Here is a 20,568-nt window from a genome sequence, read left to right as displayed (position 1 = left end):
GAAGCTCGTGGCTACGGGGCCAGGAGAAGGGAAAGACAGTTTTGGAAGTGGATTGGTGCCTGGGGATACAAACATTCATGGGTAGGAACAGTGGCTATCTACAAAATTTTTTCTTTTGTATTATTCCTTGAGAGCAGAAAATCCATTTTCAGAACTCAGCTCCTGCCTGCGCTGTGGTTTTTGTGAAGACAATAATTAGTAGCTTTCAGTGGATTTCATGTGAAAGTCAAAGTGGCTCCAGGCTGGACCAGAGATGGATACATGTCCAAATGTTTAAGTAGAAGTTTAAATAGCTGAACCACAAAACTTTTGGATTTGATTCCAATTCCCGTAAAGTAGACGCCATCTTGGAACTTTCTGGGACTCAATTCTGCTTTTCTCAGAGCTCATTGACAAAAAGTCTTTCCAAGCAAACAGTGGTTTATTAGCACATTAGTGCTCCCCCTCTCCATTCCATTTTACAAAACCTCACACATCCACAGCCAAAAGTCATTTCCATTCTATTTGTAGAACCCAAATAATAACTTATTCACACCAGATTTGACCAAAGTCACAGTCTCCCTAAGAGTAGAAAGAATTAGAGCTACTATTAAGCTAATTAGTTTTTATTGAATAACCCGAGACATCACATGAGAATGAAGAGACATCCAGCCCAGCTTTTGAGTGCTGGGTTATAAGTCCCTTAAATATTAATATTCAGATTTCAATGATTCATTGTTTCTTCCTGCTCATGCATTGCTACACATTCCTCAAAATTAACTTCAATAATTTTAGGAGTCCTCAAGGTGGAGATGTCTTGGTTATGCTGAGGAAGGTGCCCAATCAGCTTAGAAATTTGCTTCTAAGAGCATTCCCTAATCATCCAACCCAAACATCACTCTTCCATCTCTGATACCTTCAGAATGCTGTATGAATCACTGAATTCTACTCCTGAAACTAATATTACACCGTATGTTAATTAGAACTTAAATAAAAGCTTGAAACATAAAAAAAGACAGAATGCTATTTGTCATTATTTGAGCCTGTCTTTCTTATTTATACATGTGTGTATTTTTGCTGATTCCCTCCTTTCATTAGAATGGAACTCCATGAGGCAGGAACACTATTTATTTCTAGTGCCAAAACAGTGCTTGGTACACAGTAGGTTCTCAGTATTTGTTGAGTAAAAGAATGAAGAAGTTAACAATACCCTTTTTCTCCAGACACAGCCACTCATCTCTGTTAGGTCCACGAAGAACCTCAGGGTTTTAAGTTCTACTAACATCTGTGGTTGTATCTTAGCAGGGACTGGCTCAGAGAGAAGCACAAGGCAGGGATTCTATCACCAAATTGCCCATGCCCATCTTGGGAACAGTATCAGCCAGGGTTCTGCAGAGAAGAGAAGTTAACCTTAATTGGACAATTTGAGGAGAGGCTAATAAAGGGACTATCTATAAAGGTCAGAGCAATCTGAGGAAGGACACTGTTGTCCACTTTGGCTAGTAATGCCAGGGACCTATTCTTTTTTCAGAGCCCTGACAGTGTGGTCATAAGGAGAAGACTACCTGAGAGGGGTTGGGACATTCAGGAGAGAAAACATGGCCAGTTTTGCAAAGTGCTTCCAGAACAGAGCCAGAATTATGAAGGGGAGTCCATGACGTTGACAGTGGGGTGAGGACAGAGGGGGATGGGAGAGTAAGACTTGCTTACTCAGACTTGCTTAGTGGGAAAAGAAGCATCATGTAAAGCAACTTCCGGATTCAATGTGTGTTTACCATTGCTTGATGGTAACATTGCTCTGTTCTCAAAATGATGACAACCACAATTCCTGGCTCTATCCTGAAAAATACCTGTAGACCCTTAGGCCTGTGTTATTCTACAGCAGGGTAACAAAGGTCTGCTTCTATCCCCACTCAGGAAGGATGAGGAGGACAAAACAGACCGTGTGTTGGGGGACAGGACACCCTGTCTTGCCCCATACAGAAAGCACATGTTAAGATATCTGACAACCAGTGAGTGATCACAACATGGTCAGTAATAATTATATTAGACTCCCAATAGATGGTTGGCTTTTACAGGTTTTGGTGGCCCCTCTTGGACACTTGAAACAAATGGAACTGGAATTTGTCATAGACCTTTCAGTGATGCCCCTCAGAGTTGTCCTTAAAAGAAGCAAATCTAGCCCAATTCACACTCAGGGAGTCTGGCTCTAGAACCTCTGTTCTCAAAGCACTGTGGATGCCACACTTGTGTCTCTTTGGTACTTGTCATTCCAGGGCATGCCAATGGCTGCTTACTGATGGCCCTAGGTTCTCTCCTGATGGCTCTTTCTGACTGGAGGTACCAGTAGACCTGAGGAGTGAGAACCAAGGAACATCCTCCACCAACAGTTGAGACTTGGTGGGAGACTCTAGTGGGAGAACTCCCAAACCTGTTCTTCACAGTCCTCCATGGCTTCCTAGCAGGACTGAACCCTGGGAGCCCTGCTCACATGCAGCAGGACCTTACTCATTCCTGTACCCTGGGTTCGCTCTCTTCCCTTCCCTGACTCACTGTCCATCCTTTCCTGGTCTCAGAGGTGCTTTGGGAGCAAAACAAGCTTGATGTACTGCCCAGTCTTGATCTCCTTACCTTAAATCTCCCCCTTGCTCTAATGTTTTCATCCTCCTAGTAAACCATTCCAGGAAGAACCAGTCTCATATTGGTTATTTAAACTTCCAAGTGAATTTAAGCCAATGTGACATGATTCCCCCAATTCCTAGCATTTAATGAAGTCAACCAAAATGATTGTGTTTTACCCCCTCCATCCTTCATGAGCTCCAGGAAGAATTCAACAGAATTGACTTTCTTTTACTTAAATCATTCCTCTGGTTTGCATTCCAAAGTGTCACCTCGCTTTGCCCTTCCTTTCTCTCCAATGACCTGCTACGTTTTCATCCTTTGGAAAACAGCTACTTTTTGGAACAAGAAAGAAAGGGCACATAGATGATTCTTGTCCCTTTGCTCTTCTACTCCACTTGCTGGTGTAGTCTGTTGATTTTCTTGGCATTAGTGACCGCATTTGTATGATGACCTCTAAATCTGTGTCAACACTGCTGATTTCTCATCAGAATCCAAATCTCCCATTGTTTGTGTCTTGAACATTTCTACATACGTGCCCCTTATTCTCAAATACAGCCTGTGGATACAAAGGGGAACTCCTGATCTTCACTTTGAAATATTTCCTTTTATTAAGTTGCCTATTTATACCGAAGGTAACCCCATCTCTATTATTATCTAGCTTCGAAGTCCAGTAGTCTTGTGTGGTTCCTCCTCTTTTGGTTCCTCAACACCTTACCACTTCCTAACTCTTCTCTAGCCACAGAGTCTCTCCATCCACTTTGTCCTATAGAGCACTGGGCTAATTTCCCTTAAATTCTGCGTACATCCTGTCCCTATTGTAGCTCAAAAAAAAAAAAAAATACCAGTAGTTCTCAACTGACTTCAGGGTAAAAGACAAATTTCTCAAAACCATACGTGTGCTTTTTTATCTTTCTTCTTTTTAAATTTTATTGTTTGAAAAACCTATTCTAGTCCAGATAAAAACTCTTTATTCAATTCTCTGGGTTTTTGTTCCCTATTTATAGTAGGGAACATATTTTGAGCCCTTACTGTGTGCTAAGTGTGACAAAAAATACTTTCATTGTATATTAGCTCATTTGTTCTCTACTGTAGCTCTACCAGATCAAAATTATTATTGTCTACATTTTATAGATAAAAAAACTGAGGAACCAAGAAGTTAAAATACATTGCCACATCACGCAACTTATGAGTAGTAGTACGAGATGGGAACTCCCTTCTGCCTGTTAAGGAAAAAAACCGCAAACTGGAAGATCTTTTCAATATCATGTCCTTTCAGTGTTACACTGGAGTGTTTGTCTAACAGGCTTCAACAGAAAGCACCTGATATTTCAAGGAAATGTTTGACTTCTAATTGACCATTGACTAGGACCCAGACTCTGTGAAGTTGTTTTAACTTAGTGAAAACTGCCAAGTTGCAAGTGATTTTTTATAGTTGAAATGATTTTTTTTTGTCCGGTAGAAAAGGGACCCCCCCCCCAAATTTGCAGTTTTGTTGTCCTATAGAACATGAACAAGTTTTGTTTTCAACTTTGCAATTTCATTCCAGCATTCTGACTCTTATTAACAACTTGTTCTTTGATTTCTTCTTTATTCTGTTGAGTCACCATTATACTACTGATTCCTTCATTAATGAGCTAAGTGGATCTTTGAAAGGTATATATTCTATATTTTTATGAGACTCATGCTTTTAGCTTTTAGAAAATTATGCTTCTACAATACAGAACTTCTGCTCTGAATTACTGTGCTAATATTATTAACTTAGTACCTACCAGTTCCAGAATGTCTGGCCCTTCTCTAGTCAAACTTGCAAATTTAAATGAAGGCTCCCTTCTCCTCTTGAAATCTTCCCCGGATATTCTAGCTCATGCTCATCATTCTCTTCTCAGAACTTCTAGAACATTTACTGGTCTTAATGACACACTCTTTAATTTTACCTTAGTGTCTTACTCATCTATCTAGATCTAGATGTAGCTATCCATCCATGTGCTTTCTATCCTCTCCAGGTGAATAAAGAACCTTATGACATATTACTTCAAGAAGATTTTGAATTTATTCATATGTTCTCCCAACCTACTCTTCCTCCAAGGTGCTTAGAATAGCTTTGAGCACATAGTATGTGTTCAATAAATACAAAGTGCATAACATTGAATTGAACTTGCAGATCAGCCCTTGCTCTATCTCATAGCTCTCCTACTTAAATTTAAGCAACTCCAGACAAAACAGAGAGGCATTGTATCCAAGAATGAGTAGACTTTAGGAAAGAATAATAATGATGAAGAAATTTTGTTATCACACAAGGAGGGGGAAAATGTCTTGTATAAGCCCAAGGATCCTAACAGTTAACTTTAGAATTTACCCTCATAGTTAAAACTCATTCCAAATGCCATTTCTCTCAAAAGCCAGCCCAGTGGCAGTCTGTGCTTCCCCCTTTCAACCACAACTGTTTAATTTCAAAACAAGGGCAGATAAAATATGCTAATACACAGCAAGTCTCCCATTGCTATTCATTAGGAAGTCCCTTTCCAGTGTGAAAGTCCAGTCTTCCGTGAATTCACAAACAAATGATTGCCCTTGTTACTGGCATTCCACACCGGTGATAAAATATGGGAGTGAATCAGCCTTGGCCCAATTGTGTGGGTTTTCTTCTGCAAGGTACTGTGTTCTTTGTCTTGAGTATATATGGGAATCTATCTATGTGCATTTGCAGGATGTTTTAAAATAAATACATTTCTACCTGCAGGAACATTAATAGGAAATCCTCTGAGATTTCCATTGGGTGGTGGTGGTAGTGGTGGTGGTGGTGTGTTTTATGAGTTCAAAGTCTTTGCACTTGAGCTATAGGAGCCTGTTGTAAGCTGTGGACTGTTTAGCATGCCATGTGGGCCACAGCCTCTGACATCTTTAACTAGAATAGCAAAGGGCTGAGAAAAGGAGCACGATGGAGGACTAGCAGCCACGAGAGAGCAAGGCTGGAATGCTGGCTCTGACCACAAATTGGTACATGGAACTTGTGTTTTTCATTAGAGTTGCTGCGGCAATGCTGGTTTCTAACATTCCGAAGGATATTCAGACATATTAAATTAAATTCTCCTTTAAAATCACTCTATGTTGGAACAACATGAATGATCAGACCGCAATCAAGAAACTTCAGGAAATAAAAAAAAAAACAACAACCCCAAAAAACTAAGTTGAGCTTTGGCCCTTGCTTATGCTGTTGGTATGAATGTACAACATACATTATTGGTGATTCAGTAGTTAATCTGGAATGTATCTGAAAGATGCAGTATTGCCTTGAGCTTTTAATTGACTACTTGGTTCAAGCTTAATATATACAGTATATATAATTTGTGGATTACAGAAGCAACTCTGAGTGACCATAGGACATGTATATACCAAAGCACAAAGACATGAGAGTTTGTTTTATATTGTGTATAAATAAACACTTATGTAAACCGTGTATTTATTTAGATATATTTATACATCCATTTGTGCGACCTACAGCTAGAAGTTCTGACTGGCAAAAATCAAGCATTAGGAAATTTGTCTCTTATTCTATAATCGAACCCTCACCATAAGGCAAGTCTATCATCTAGCTAGCTAGCCAGCTAGCTCTATTTCTCAAACACATACATGTACCACATACTTACACAAAATTTATACCTGCTCAATGATGTCTCTGAGTTCCTCAATAAAGCATATGTATCTGTCAGGATAGGCTAGACAATGTTGCAGTAACAGATGCATTTCAGTAGGTTAGGACAATTTGAGTTTGTTTCTCTCTCATGTAAGATACCCAAGGAGTACAGACAAATCTTCCGGACAACTGTCCTCCATAAGCTGGCTGAACAATGCATGTTTCTCCAGTCGTGTGACACTTCCATATCGGCACATGCATCCGGAACCATACAGTGGAGAAGGAGTGGTCAAGAGAGTTGTTGGCCAAAGTAAGTCAACTGCCTCACATAACATCAAAGAGGTAGAGAAAAGCTATCCTCCCATATACTGAAAATAGATATTGGTACATGATCAAAATCCTCTAACATGATTAATAGAACCTGACAAATATGACTTATTTTGAAATCAATCAGCTAGTCAATCTCGATATCTTTATCTCTCTGTCTCTGTCTATCTCTCTCTCTCACAAACACACACAGAGATGCCTGTGTGGGAGTAGGAGATTTCAGGGGCACAAGTGAAGGCCACCCCTTCTTTTCTCAAAATAGACCAACCCAGATCGACTGCAGAGGCAGATGGGACATTTCTTTAACTGAAACTTTACTTTTTTTTTTTTTTTTTTAAGATGTTTCACATCATACCAACATCCAGTCTTTGATGAGGAAGATTTTCAGTTCTTTTCCCTGAAAGTAAGTTGAAAAACAACAGTAACAATAACAAGGACACAAGATTCTCTTTCTGAGTAAGAGTCAGGAAGAGAAGAAGAAGAGAAAAATCCAAGCAGGACTCAGGGAATGTTTTTGTTTCAAGCCAAGAGCCCTGTTGTAGACTCTGGGCTCCCTCGCAAGAGACAAAGTGTGTTTTCAGCTGTGATGGGCCCAACAGCTGAGTGGGATGCAATAGGCTTTTCAGGTTCTAGAAAGGAGCAGTAAGGGAGTCCACTTACAAAAGGTTTTCTCGGCAGTGCTTCTCCCCATGAAGTCTAGGAGAGAGCGGGGCATCGGGGAGCAGAGAGACACTCTGTCCAGGAAGGCGTGTTCATGGCATCTGAGTCCGCTGAAGACAATGGCAAGGGCTATTGTGTAAATCCAAGCCCTGCATGATCCAGTGCCTAGCTTCCCCGCTCCAGCGTGGTCTCAGGCCACTCTGCATCCACTCATCACCTGCCTGCTGAATCTGTTCTCACCAGGCCCAATCTTGCACTAATTGTTGAGTGAATAGTATCCCCTCCCGAAAAGGGCCTTTGCGTAAGTAGTGCCAAGATCACCTTTTCTCATCTCTCCCCACTTAAGTAAAAACCTGTTCATTCTTCTGACCTCAACCCAAATGCCATTTCTCAGGGAAAACTTCCTTGACAGTCGGAAACACCGTGATGTGCATTCAAGTACGATCTGCCCTTCCCCCCAACAACTTCTGCAATTTGTGATTATATATAGATTGGCATAGCTGTCTGAATAATGTTGCTCTCCTGCTGGTCCTCTAAACTTCATGGGAACCGTATCTTTTTTTCCTTAACTTTGTATCTTTATTTGCTATCCCAGTGCCTTAAGTATGTTGGGACTTCAATAAATATTTGCTGAATAAATGCAGTACTATACAAATAAACGACCGCAATCTCTCATATTTATATAGCCCTATTTAGGTATCAAGCACGTTGCCTATGTTTTCTGATCTTATATTCAAAATAGACAAGTTGAGTGATGACACATGCTTTTAGGTTGTGATAGTAAGGCCTGGGGTGGATGGCACTCCAAAGCTATGACTCTCTGTCTAGTGCTCTGACCCTGTAAAGGTTACCATACTCCCTTGGGTCTCATCCATCTTTATGTAAAATGAGTACCAGATTCAACACATATAAAGTGGTCCATATAAAGAAGAAAAATCAATTCCCAAGAAGTAAATGGACAAATGTATAAATAGAAAATTGCTAACAGAGAAAATATGATTAAAATATATTAAAAGACACTATTCTTTAGTGAAATGCAGGGAAGCAGGTCACAGAGGTGTTCACATTGTAGTTCAGATGCCCAGAGGAAATGTTTCTTTATTCTAAAATGTGATCTGATCTCCCTCTAACTCTTACTCACTGTGCACCAGTAGAAAAAAAAAAAAAAAAAAACTACATTGTGATTTCAGAAAATTCAGATTCTGAAAAAATGCACCCCAATCTAGTAACTGTAGTCTGAACTGATGTGATAATTTAAATAGTCCACCACAGTTTTGCTCAATAGCCCTAGGTAGAAAGACTCATATCCTAGAGTTCTACCTACTTCCCTTGTTTCTCTGAAGCATGCCTTTGGGCATAAAAAGAATGCTAGTCAGTCCTTATGGTGTGGCATTAGTGAGGAGGGAGCCCTGAACCTATGTGTTACGTCTGTGTGATGCCTTCTGCTCCAGTGTCCTTGTCCACCTACTTTGCTGGGCATGCTTGTCCCCTAGCCCTATTGACTTGGTCGTAGCCAAAAGCCAATAGCCAATAGCCAATAGGACTCAGGGACTGGCTCTACCTTATCTCGGCTTCCAGCATCCTCTCTGTGTCTCCTTTACCCAGCCTCCTGCCTACTTCCACAGCTTTCTGGGGGGCCACCATGCTATGCCACAGTGGATCCTGTATTAAACGATTGGCTGCAAACTCAGCATCTATGCTGCAAAGGAACTGTGAGAAGCTTAGAATGGAAACCCAAAAGACAACACCTTCCGGTCTCTTACGTGAAAGCCTAGGCCCAGTGAGGGGAATTTTGCTGGACTGACCCAAAAATGGTGTGGCTGGAGGCAAATATTTTGTGTTTAAGAAGCATAAAATGCTGAAACCTGTAGAAAGAGGTGGCATTTAGCCAGCCAGTCTACATGAAAGAATGGGCTTCTTAGAGTTGTCTGAGGAGACCCCATCTAGCATCTGCTTCTCTGTAGCACCCAGGGGGGACCTGAACTGGAATGCTTTGCGGTTGGGTAGAGGATACATCCTGAGTGGTGGTATTGAGAGCAGTTGCAAAGGACTCTGGGATGCTTGCCGGGGTGTTGCCTGTCTTTAAGAGAGATAACAGACGGGCAATGAGCCTGTCAGAATAGGTCAGCGTAAAACAAAAATACAGAACCCTCCTCGAATGCTCTGGAAGGTGTAAGACTTCTAAAATTAGTCCTGATGGTGTGAGGGTATAAGAGAAAACCCCTGGAATCTACTGAAATGGAATTTCCCATCGGCCCAACGAGATGGGGTTTAGAGCATAGTACATTTGTTTAGAAATAGAAATTAAGTGTGCTATTTCTCTCACTCCAGTGTGTGAACTAAAACTGTTACTCACACATAAGAATGTAAATATATAAAGAGAGGTCAGGAAGAAGAGAAGGACTGGACAGCTTTCCAGAGTAACCTCTGTCGGGCGGTGGGGGTAGCTGGAAGAAGGAAATGGTAGCAGGGACCTTTCTGGTTTTATTCCATATTTATTTTTACTGTTTAGGTCTTTGACCTCAAGACTCCATTCTTGCCGCTTGGGTAATAAGCACATACAATCAAAAGAGAAAGATTGAGTCAGATGGCTGTGAGTTTCCGGCAGGCCTGTCACCCTCACTGCTGTGTGACGACATCCCCCAAAGCAGCTGCAAATGAGGGTGGCCCAGCTCCACGTGCCAGCTGCAATTTTCCATACTTCCCTTAAGTCCATCGTTTAGGAATTCACCTGTTGTGCTCCCTACTTGCCCCATAAAGTCCCCCAAGGGGAGCTATCAAAACACACAAGACACCTAGACCACCCCTCCCCAACTCACACACACCGGAGACTTGGAGTCAGTTGTTCTCAGGAGGACCCCAGGCCTTGGAGCTTTTCAAACATTCCGGGTGATTCTAATAGCAGCCAAGCTCAGAACCATGATAGACACTTCCTGGGGGTGAGCCTGAACACAGCAACTGGTTCCCGCCTCCCTATGTCCCACTACACGCTCTGCCTCCTTCCCAGTCCCTACTCTCTCCTTCTGTCAAAATCCTCTCTCTTCTGCAAGACTCTTCCCAAACCCCACCTTCTTCAAGCAGGCGTTGTCCCCTGGCTGTGACCTTTCCTTCCTAAGCACCCCCATTGGACTTTATTCATCCTGCTTGTGTGATCTTTATTTTGGCACATTTTGCACTGTAACTAACTGGGTGTTTGCTTATGTACAAGACTGGGAGCTCCTTGAGGCTGGTGGCCAGGGTCTATTTCTCTTTTCTGGGTCTTTCGGGAGGGGGGTGGGGGGAAGGGCACATAGGGACACATACATACATACACACACAAAAGGGAGGGAACCGAATTACCCGAATCTTCCCAATTATTTTAGTCAAACTCCACCCACACAAACTAAAGTACATAAATGTTTGTGGGACATGGGAGGATAAATGAACCATACTCATTTGCAGAAAAACACAGCTAAATGCTTCTTCCTTGAAAAATGTATTCTGCAGAGTTAAAATCTCTGTGTAATGCTAGGAGTCCGACGCCCGTTCCTGGGACAGGATGGGTGAACGGAGGGTCTTAGATTTAACAATTCTGGCTTCACTGAGATGAACTCATAAATTTAATCTCCTTAATGTCCTCTGGGAGGAAAAATATATCCAAAATTTTAATTTAGTCCTACAAGTACAGATAAAGCAAGTCCCAAGGAATCTATGAGTGCCAGTTAAGTGGGGGAGGAGAGAAAAATTATCTCTATCCTTTCCAAAATACGTACTCACCTCAAACTCTGCTTCTTGGAAATGAGAGTCCTAATGGAAACATTGCCATAAAATAGTGGCGTCCCCAAGGTTCTTGTCAGGATGCAAACCTGAGTTGTGCAAGCCTCTGGATTTAGCTACCAGTTTACAGGAAACAAGGGGACAGATAAAACCATTAAAGGACAGGACAGGGGTGCAAGCAGCAAAATCCAGACTGGGAAAGTCTATCAGGTGAATGATCTGGGCGCGTCAACAGATAAATTGCAAAGGAGGATAAAAGAAATAGAGAGGTAAGGTAAAAGAGAACTTAGGGACATTTTCAACCCACTGCAACCCATTGCCTTTATTATGGTCCTGATTCAAACAATAAACTATAAAACAAAAAACATTTATGAAGCGATTAGGGAAATGTGAACACAGAAGGTATATTTGATAATAGTAAAAAATTACATATTTTGCGATAATGGTATTATAGATATATTTTATATTGTTATATATGACATGTAATATCATTATTATATATACATATGTACACATAATGGCATAATATATAACAACATATTAATATATAATGTATTAGTTAAGTACATCATTGTATGTTAATACGTGAGACTATATATCTTATTATTTATACATCATAATATATTATTAATATAATACATAATTCTATATCGCCATAAAATGAAGGTATTTCACATCTTATCTGCTCTACTAGTTCTTGACAAAACTGTTGTGGTCTTCAAGAAGAATAACATATTCTTGGGGCTCTGGGGCTGAGCTCCAGTCATGCATCTGCATTCACCACCCTGTGGTCCACCAGCAAATCCATTAGGTGGTCATAGAAGGCCCAGGCCAGGGAATCGGTGTTGAGTGTGTAAGTCATGCCCTTCCATTCAGACTTGCCAGTGGACTGAAAGCTCACTTCCCTGATGGAGAAATGCCATTTCTGCCCTCCTCTTCTAGTCCAAACTCGTCTTCTGGATAGTGACAGTCCAGCACAGGGAACTTCTTACCACCATTCTTTATAACTTCAGCCACAAAACTGGGAGTGGATGTCAACTCAGTCTCTATGTCTTCAACCTTCTGTCCTTGGGACGGCTCCTTCTCCCCAACAAATGTTGGTGGGATGCTCTTTTTAACATTTAAAGTGACAGTGATCTTTTCTCCAGCAATTTTCCATACTTCCCTTAAGTTCATCATTTAGGAATTCAAAAAATCTGTCACCTTAAGTGTGCAGCATGCCACCTTCATGAGCACAGGACCCTGCACACCTCACGGGAGTCCCTGTCCCACTGAGGCAGCACTGCAGTGGTGGACCCCTGCCAGCACCAAGTGCCCTATTCTTGAAATCTTAGAGCAAAAATGTAGAGATGAAATTATATAATGTCTGGGATTTGCTTCAAAATAACCCCGAGGTCAGGGAATGTGTGAGGGTATAGACAAAATGAGATGGTCCCTGACTTAATTTTTGAATGAGTACCTGGAGCTTATTATATGATTTGCTACTTATGTCATATTTTGCAAGAGCATCTAAAGTAGTAATAAAAAGGTATTAAAACATATTACACTAATTTAAGTAAAAGCAAATTACTAATAATATCATACAATCATCGCATTTAAAAAAAATATCTGGGACCAGTTTAATGATAAGAACTGTTGGGGCTGCCCAACCTCTTGATACCTTGGAATACATAAAGGATAAAGCATTTTCCAGCTAATAATTTGAAGGAGGCAAGCGCTGGAGGGAGAAATGTTAATTCAAGAAAGCGTTTGATTCTTGCCTTAAAAGCTGATGAAAGTAGAAATCAGAGTTTCAATTAGGCAGTCTGGAAGGGAGGTGGGTGAGGCAAAGGGATAATTGGGTGATGGGCACTAAAGAGGGCACTTGATGTCATGACCTCTCAGTGTTATAGGCAACTGATGAATTGCTAGAGTCTCCTTCTGAAACTAATAAAAAAATTCTTTGACTTATGATAAAAAAAACACTATAGAAAAAGGGCTGATATCCAAGATCTATAAGGAACTCCTCAAACTCAACACACACAAAACAGATAATCACTTCAAAAAATGGGCAGAGGACACGAACAGACACTTCTCCAAAGAAGACATACAAATGGCTAACAGACACATGAAAAAATGTTCATCATTAGCCATCAGGGAGATTCAAATCAAAACCACAATGGGATACCACCTTACACCAGTTAGAATGGCCAAAATCAACAAGACAGTAAACAACGAGTGTTGGAGAAGATGTGGAGAAAGGGGAACCCTCTTACACTTTTGGTGGGAATGCAAGTGGTGCAGCCACTTTGGAAAACAGTGTGGATATTCCTTAAGAAATTAAATATAGAGCTACCCTAGGACCCTGCAATTGCACTACTGGGTATTTACCCCGAAGATACAGATGTAGTGAAAAGAAGGGCCATCTGTACCCCAATGTTCATAGCAGCAATGGCCACAGTCGCCAAACTGTAGAAAGAACCAAGATGCTCTTCAATGGACGAATGGATAAGGAAGATGTGGTCCATATACACTATGGAGTATTATGCCTCCATCAGAAAGGATGAATACCCAACTTTTTTATCAACATGGACAGGACTGGAGGAGATTATGCTGAGTGAAATAAGTCAAGCAGAGAGAGTCAATTATCATATGGTTTCACTTACTTGGGAGCATAAGGAATAACATGGAGGACATTGGGAGAAGGAGAGGAGAAGTGAGTTTGGGGAAATCAGAGGGGGAGACAAACCATACGAGACTGTGGACTCTGAGAAACAAACTGAGGGTTTTGGAGGGGAGGGGACTGCGGGGCTGGGTGAGCCTGGTGGTGGGTATTATGGAGGGCACATATTGCATGGAGCACTGGGTGTGATGCATAAACAATGAATTCTGGAACACTGAAAAAAAAATACAATTAAAAAAATAGAAAAATAAATTCTCAATTTTCATAATATTAAAACAAAAAATATTTAAAGGTGGTTGGAATCAAGAAATTGGTAGTATATTGGCTGGTTATTTTGATATGTGGATCTAAATACCACAAGAAACCTTAAGAATATTTGGAAATGATTGCCCCTGGAAAGCTGAAATTGAGGACAGAAAGCCTGAGGCAAGGATTGCTAGACTCCTCTATTTTGAGGGGGAAAGCAGTTATATCTGACCCTATAAGCCATAAACATATTACTTAAATTTAAAAAAAATTAAAAACATATTAGGGGGCGCCTGGGTGGCTCAGTGGGTTAAAACCTCTGCCTTCAGCTCAGGTCATGGTCCCGGGTTCCCAGGATCGAGCCCCTCATCGAGCTCTCTGCTCAGCGGGAAGCCTGCTTCCTCCTCTCTCTCTCTCTGCCTGCCTCTCTGCCTACTTGTGATCTCTGTCTGTAAAATAAGTAAATAAAAAATCTTAAAAAAAAAAACACAGCGTATTAGGTATTTGTGTGTCACTGGGTGACTGAACTAGTCATTAGTAAATTCTTCTGATTTTTGGAACCTATAATTCTCTACCAAAATATGTAAAAAGCCTTCAGCATGGTGCCTGGAGCAGAGGACGTACTTAGCCATTGTTAGTTCTCAGAAGCTTCCAGAGTCACAAATACTGTTCCTCTGTTGGGAGTGGCTTTGTCTCCTGAGCATGGGCTTTCACTTTTGACATGAAAATCGGCTTTAGCTCTCTGCTTTGCCTTTGTGTTTTTGTGTGGGCATGTGTCTATGTGTTACGCTGTTGTCAGTCAAAAAAAGACTTTCAAAAATAATCTTGTTACTGAAGCATAACATACACATTGTAAAGTACACAAACCTTAAGTGTGCTGCTTGATTCTTTTTTCGAAGTGAACACACCTACATAATCAGTACTCTGATCAAGAAGCAAAACATTACTAGCAGCCCTACCAAACTATCTCCTCCTTAATGTCTATCACCCAGTTACCCCATCCCCTCCTTCTTAACCATTTTTAAGCATATATTCAGTGGCATGAAGTATATTCACCCCATTGTGCAACTATCACACCATCCATCTACAGAACTCTTTTTATTTTTTATCTTTTTTAAAGATTTTATTTATTTATTTGAGAGAGAGAGGGCACAAGCTGGGTGAGGGGCAGAGGGAGAGGGAGAAGCAGACTCCACACTGAGCAGGGAGCCGGACGCAACACGGAGCTCGATCCCAGGACCCCAGGATCATGATCTGAGCTAGAGGTAGATGCCTAACTGGGGACTGACTTATTTCACTCAGCATAAGGTCCTCAAGATTCCCCCATGTTGTCAACATTTCCTCCCCTTTTTTAAAGGCTGAATAATATCCTACTGAATGTATATATCCCATTTATATCCCATTTTGTTTATCCATTTATCTGTTGATGGTCACTGGGTTGCCTCTATCCTTTGATTCCCATGAATAATGCCATTATGAACGTAAGGGAATAAATATCTGTTTTCAATTCTTTTGGGTACATATACAGAATTGGAGTTGCTACTTTTTTTTTTTTAATAGCTGCCATACTGTTTTCCATAGAAGCTGCACCATTTTACATTCCCACCCATAGTGCACCAGTGTTCCAATGTCTCCACATCTTCTCCAACACTTGTTATTTCCTTTCGTTCTTTTAATTTTTTTCATTTATATTAGCTATCCTAACGGATGCAAGATGGTATCTCATTGCGGTTTTGACCAACACACTTTTGATGTTTATTGCTTAAATTTTCAGTTTGGGCTTTATTTTCTATCTGTAGATTATCTTTGGAAGGAACCTGCATGTCTCCCTAAATAGCATGTAGCAGGGACTCAGCCTGAGCTGAGCTGAAAATTTTATTTGTCAGGGCTTCCCGATGAATTCATGTGATAAAGCCATTTGGAAGTCTGTCTTGATGATGGCGAAGCCTCAGTTAAGGCTAAGGTCTATGCTGGTCCAATGCTGTCTATCACTTATTTCTGCCACACGCCCAGTCCCTTGGACTCCTCTATCCCTTGGATCCCAAGAAAAATCCTAAGAAAACTTTTTTACAAACTAAAAAGGTGATTTTGACTAAATTCTGTTTATACATGGGTTTGTGTCTCCCTAAGGAATAAGCATGCGCACTCGGTGAGAAAGGAAGTCGTCTGGCTCTGAGTGCGTCTTCTACAGGGGGAGCAATCGGGTTATGAGGCACAGAGAAGGTGCTCAGAGGTGGAGTGGAGTCTGTCTGTGCACTCGCCTCCTCACGAGGAAGCGGGCTGTATTCTGAGGGGCAGTGGATTTGGTAGGAGTCACTCTTTGTGCAGCAAGTGACAGCAGCGCCTGGGGGTTGTCAAGAAACATCTGACCGGACTTGTTTGTAAGCTCATCCTAGCCACCCTGGATTATGTCAGAAATATTTCGGGGAACTTTTTATGGAGAATGAAATTAGAGTGAAGGAGAGGGCTGGTTGGGTGAAATATGGACGATTTTTGTTGTTGTGACCTCATTTGTGCCCAGAGCTGGTGTAGCATCAGGAAACTTAAGATGCACGCATGCAGGTAGAAGGTTTCGGGATCGAGTTGCTAAAAGGAGGCTAGCTGGAGCTTGCTGGGTTTAGCAGCTATCCGAGGAAACCTGTCCCCTAGTTCTTCACACACATTCCTGAGACATAAATCACCCATAGTTCTGGAGGCTTTTTCTGCCATAGTATTTCTCACTTTGTTGTACTAAAAAAAAACAAGAAAAAACCCTCACGTTTGTATATTTTCAGGAAGTGATGATATCCTGTGTACCTAATAGTAGAATTAGCCCCCAGGATTTTGCTCTATTGAAAGACAACAAAAGAAAGCTTTGTCACTAATTACTTCCAAACTTACTGTTGGTGTCGTGTAGCTGGCTAGGCATTGATTGCAGCAGAAAAACAAGAACTGTGTGCAGCTATGCCCGAGTCCCAGAACAACCCACATGTTATCAGTAATAATGGTAATCAAACTAGCTTACTCTTGGGCCCTTGAAAGTTCTTGGTTTAGACGTAATGCCTATGTCAACTATCTAAATACAATTTGAAATAGGCCCACTTTTAATACCCAGTGTGAATAGAGGGGTAGAGGGGAAAGTGGTGTGTGTGTATGTGTGTGTGTGTGTGTGTGTGCAACCTAAAAGAAATCTTTTTCTGTATGGGTAAAAACATGTGAATACATAATTATGTGCAAACCTTTTTATTAAGAACTTAGAATATGGATGACGATGCCATAGCTTTTGCCCTCAACGACGGAGAATCTATTTAGACACAGTGTTTATTAGAACTGGGAGAACAGAACTTCTTAGGAATGGGACAAAGTGTGGGTTGTAACTTGAAGTACCGGATGGGCTAGGGCTCAGGTTTGATCAGGCCTAAGGGTCCCAGCACCAAAGGTTAAAGCAACAAGGTGGAAAAACAAAAGCTGGTTACGTTGAGATAACTCTAGAAAGCCTGAGGGAGACTTTGTGGCAGAAAGATCCAGTTGCCTCGGCAAAGAGAAGGCCAGAATCTCTCTCAGAGCCAGCGAGAAAGCTGACCTCTAAAAGCACGGCAACGGCATTGAAATTTTTGCATTGAGTCTTCTATGTGCAAAAACGACAACTTTATTTTTAAATATTTATTTATTTGTTTGTTTGTTTGTTTTCTGTTACAGAGCTTATCTTTCTCTGGAGTCCTCCAGCTAATGTAAACTTGCCAAATTGAAGGTAACCCAATCTCTTTCGGTTTAAATTCAAGTTCAGTTCAAGGTTATGTCTCTATGAGGATGGCTCCTCCCTTCCCTCCTCTCTTTCATCTCTGAAACTGGAGACTATGAGTGTGGGGTTGGGGAACAGGGTGTTCCCACTAACTTCTGGCAGTAAGAGCTGGGAGGACAGAAGTCTGAACACTGCATGTTTGGTCTTCACAAATTTTTAATACACTAGGGCCAGATAATAAGGAAATGATGCTGTCTGGTTCTACCGGGCACTGGCACTGGCCGCTGAAGCATGTGTAGGTAGGATAAGTTAAGGTCCCTTCTCTCCTCATGGAGAAGGTGCCATGTTGATTGTTCCTGGGAATTTGTCCATCTCCCCAAGTTGGGCTTAACTTTCTTTCTTGTCAAGGTCTTGCCAAGTCTACCATGTAGTCCTAGGTGTAGGCACACCATACTGGAGCCCTAGTGGTTTCTTTGCCCCACTGTGGTAGTTCTCCCTGGCAAGCTAGCTAGCCTTTCCCTTTAGCTATCTCTTGTGTACCATCTACAATACTTGTAGAAACTGCTGGAGCCCTCATGTAGTGCAGGGAGACTCGGAAATGCCATTTTGGGCTCATCTGTTTAGAAATCCCATATTGCCCTTGCATGTGCCATGCTTGTGCCATGTTGGTTTCCATAAGAAAGTGGAAACCCAGTCTGGATGTTCTCAAATTGCCCTTCCTCTGTCCAAGATTTCCGTCAGAGTTTCTGTTGTTTCACACTCTCTCTTTGCGTGAGCCTAGGACTGTCCGGGACTCTGGCTGACTTCTCAGTCAAGTCTTATGTTTTCTATCTCTCTATTTCCTCCAGCCTAACCAGTACATCTTCTCTGGCGAAGAGGCTCTTTCTTTTGTCTTGGGTCAGTTCTTCCCTTCTTCATCCTCCTCTTTTTCGTCCTCCTATGTCCACATAAAAACTCTGTTTTCTGAGTAGACTAGGACCAGTATATAATGGAGATATTTATTAAAGGAAAGACATAAAAATATATAAGGAGGAATTCAGAGGAAAAAATTATTCTCAATAAAAACCTGACTTTTAACAATATTGTCTTCCTATGAATCCAGAATAATCAACTTTGTGAATGGAAGAAGTGGTATGATCTCGCTCTTTTTTTTTTTTTTTTAAAGATTTTATTTATTTACTTGATAGAGAGAGACATAGCGGAGAAGGAAGACAAGTAGGGGGTGTGGAAGAGGGAGGAGCAGGCTTCCCGCCAGGCTTCCCAAGGGAGCCCAATGCGGGGCTCAATTCCAGGACCCTGGGATCATGACCTGAGCCAAAGACAGATGCTTAACAAATGAGCCACACAGGCGCTCCATCATCCCTTTATTGAAGGACTATCTACCCCTCCTTCCCTGGGATAATAGTCTCATGAATTATCTCAATGGGAGATAATTCACAAGGCTTTTTATTTGCTGGAGACTGAAAAGTACTTTGCATCTATTTTCAATGTACCTACATACCCCCAACTACTGAGTATATAAATGCTTCTCAATTTCCTTCATGCCCATCTTTTCAACCATGTTCTTCTTCAGTGTGTCTACTTTGAGTTGGGCAAAAACAACAACAACAAAAACGCAACTAGGGGCACCTGGGTGGCACAGTCAGTTAAGCTTCTGCATCCAGGTTTCCACTCATGTCATGATCTCAGGGTAGTGAGACAGAGCCCAGCGATGGGCTCCACGCTCAGAACAGAGTCTACTTAAGTTTCTCTCTCTCTCTCTCTCTCTCTCCCCCTCTGGCCCTCCCCCTGCAAATAAATAAAGAGATCTTAAAAAAAAAAAAGAGACAACTAATTATACCTCAGGAGTATGGACAGATGTCCTTAATAAGTAATCACCTGGAACCATGTGTGGGTGCATAGATACTCACAGGCTCTCCATACATCCTACTCCATGTTATAACTTTGATATCGAATGGTCCACGTCACTAGGTTACTTTTTCAACGCATTCCCTTTTAGTTCAACTTTTATTTTCTTCTTCAAGCAACGATGCAGATGAGACAGAATATCAACTCATCAAGGCAAGGCTCTATTTCCCAAGGGTTCTTCTCATGTAATTACATTTTTACCTGAAAAAGAATTTAAATAGTATAAATTCTCCCTAGACATGAATAAATCATTTGTTTTATAGGTGAGCTTTAGCTTCCTAATTACTCTCGCCTGAAATTCTTCTTACACACTGAGTTAGAGTTTCCTTTTAAGTACAAGCCAACCTGGAGACAACTGGAATTCCTGAAATCTGCCCATAAATAACAATAGTCCACTGGAGTTTATGTTCTAATCCTGGATATTTCCATATCATCCATCATCACAGGCATAAAAGAATAGAATGTTGTAGAGGCAAGAGATAAAATTAATTGGGAATGGCAACAAGATTGTAGTGGCTTGATGTGCCTTACATTAATTTATATTTCATAAATACTTATTATGTGCCAGACATTGGACTGGAAGCAGATGCAAAGATGAGCTTATAATATATTTAAATGATTAAGTATTAAAACCATCAATTATTAATACATAGATATCTGGACTCTTGTTAGGTCAGTTTATTACAAAATAAAATATATTTATTCAGTAACCATTGATCAGCTGTCACTTCCTCACCAAGGACTGTGGCCTCCCGCACAGAAGCAAGTAAAATTTTATTAACCTAATTCATAATTCTAATACTAATCTCACCATTTTGATCTCTCTACGTAGGAGTTTGCTGTGAGTCTTTAAAAAATATAAGATTCATAACTACTTTAACAAAAGTAAAAAATGAATTACCTGAATTTACCAGGCAGTGTTTGGTGAGAAGGGCTTTATGTGGAGTGATCGTTCTTTTAAGAAGTTCTCATTGCTACTTGTTTCAGAAAACTGTTCATAGCATTTTTAGTCCTGGCAGCTGCCACTTCTCTTCAGCTTGAAAACATTTCTTG

Source organism: Martes martes (genome assembly GCF_963455335.1).
Source record: "Martes martes genome assembly, chromosome: 12".
NCBI lineage: Eukaryota > Metazoa > Chordata > Mammalia > Carnivora > Mustelidae > Martes > Martes martes.
This window is presented reverse-complemented; position numbering follows the sequence as displayed.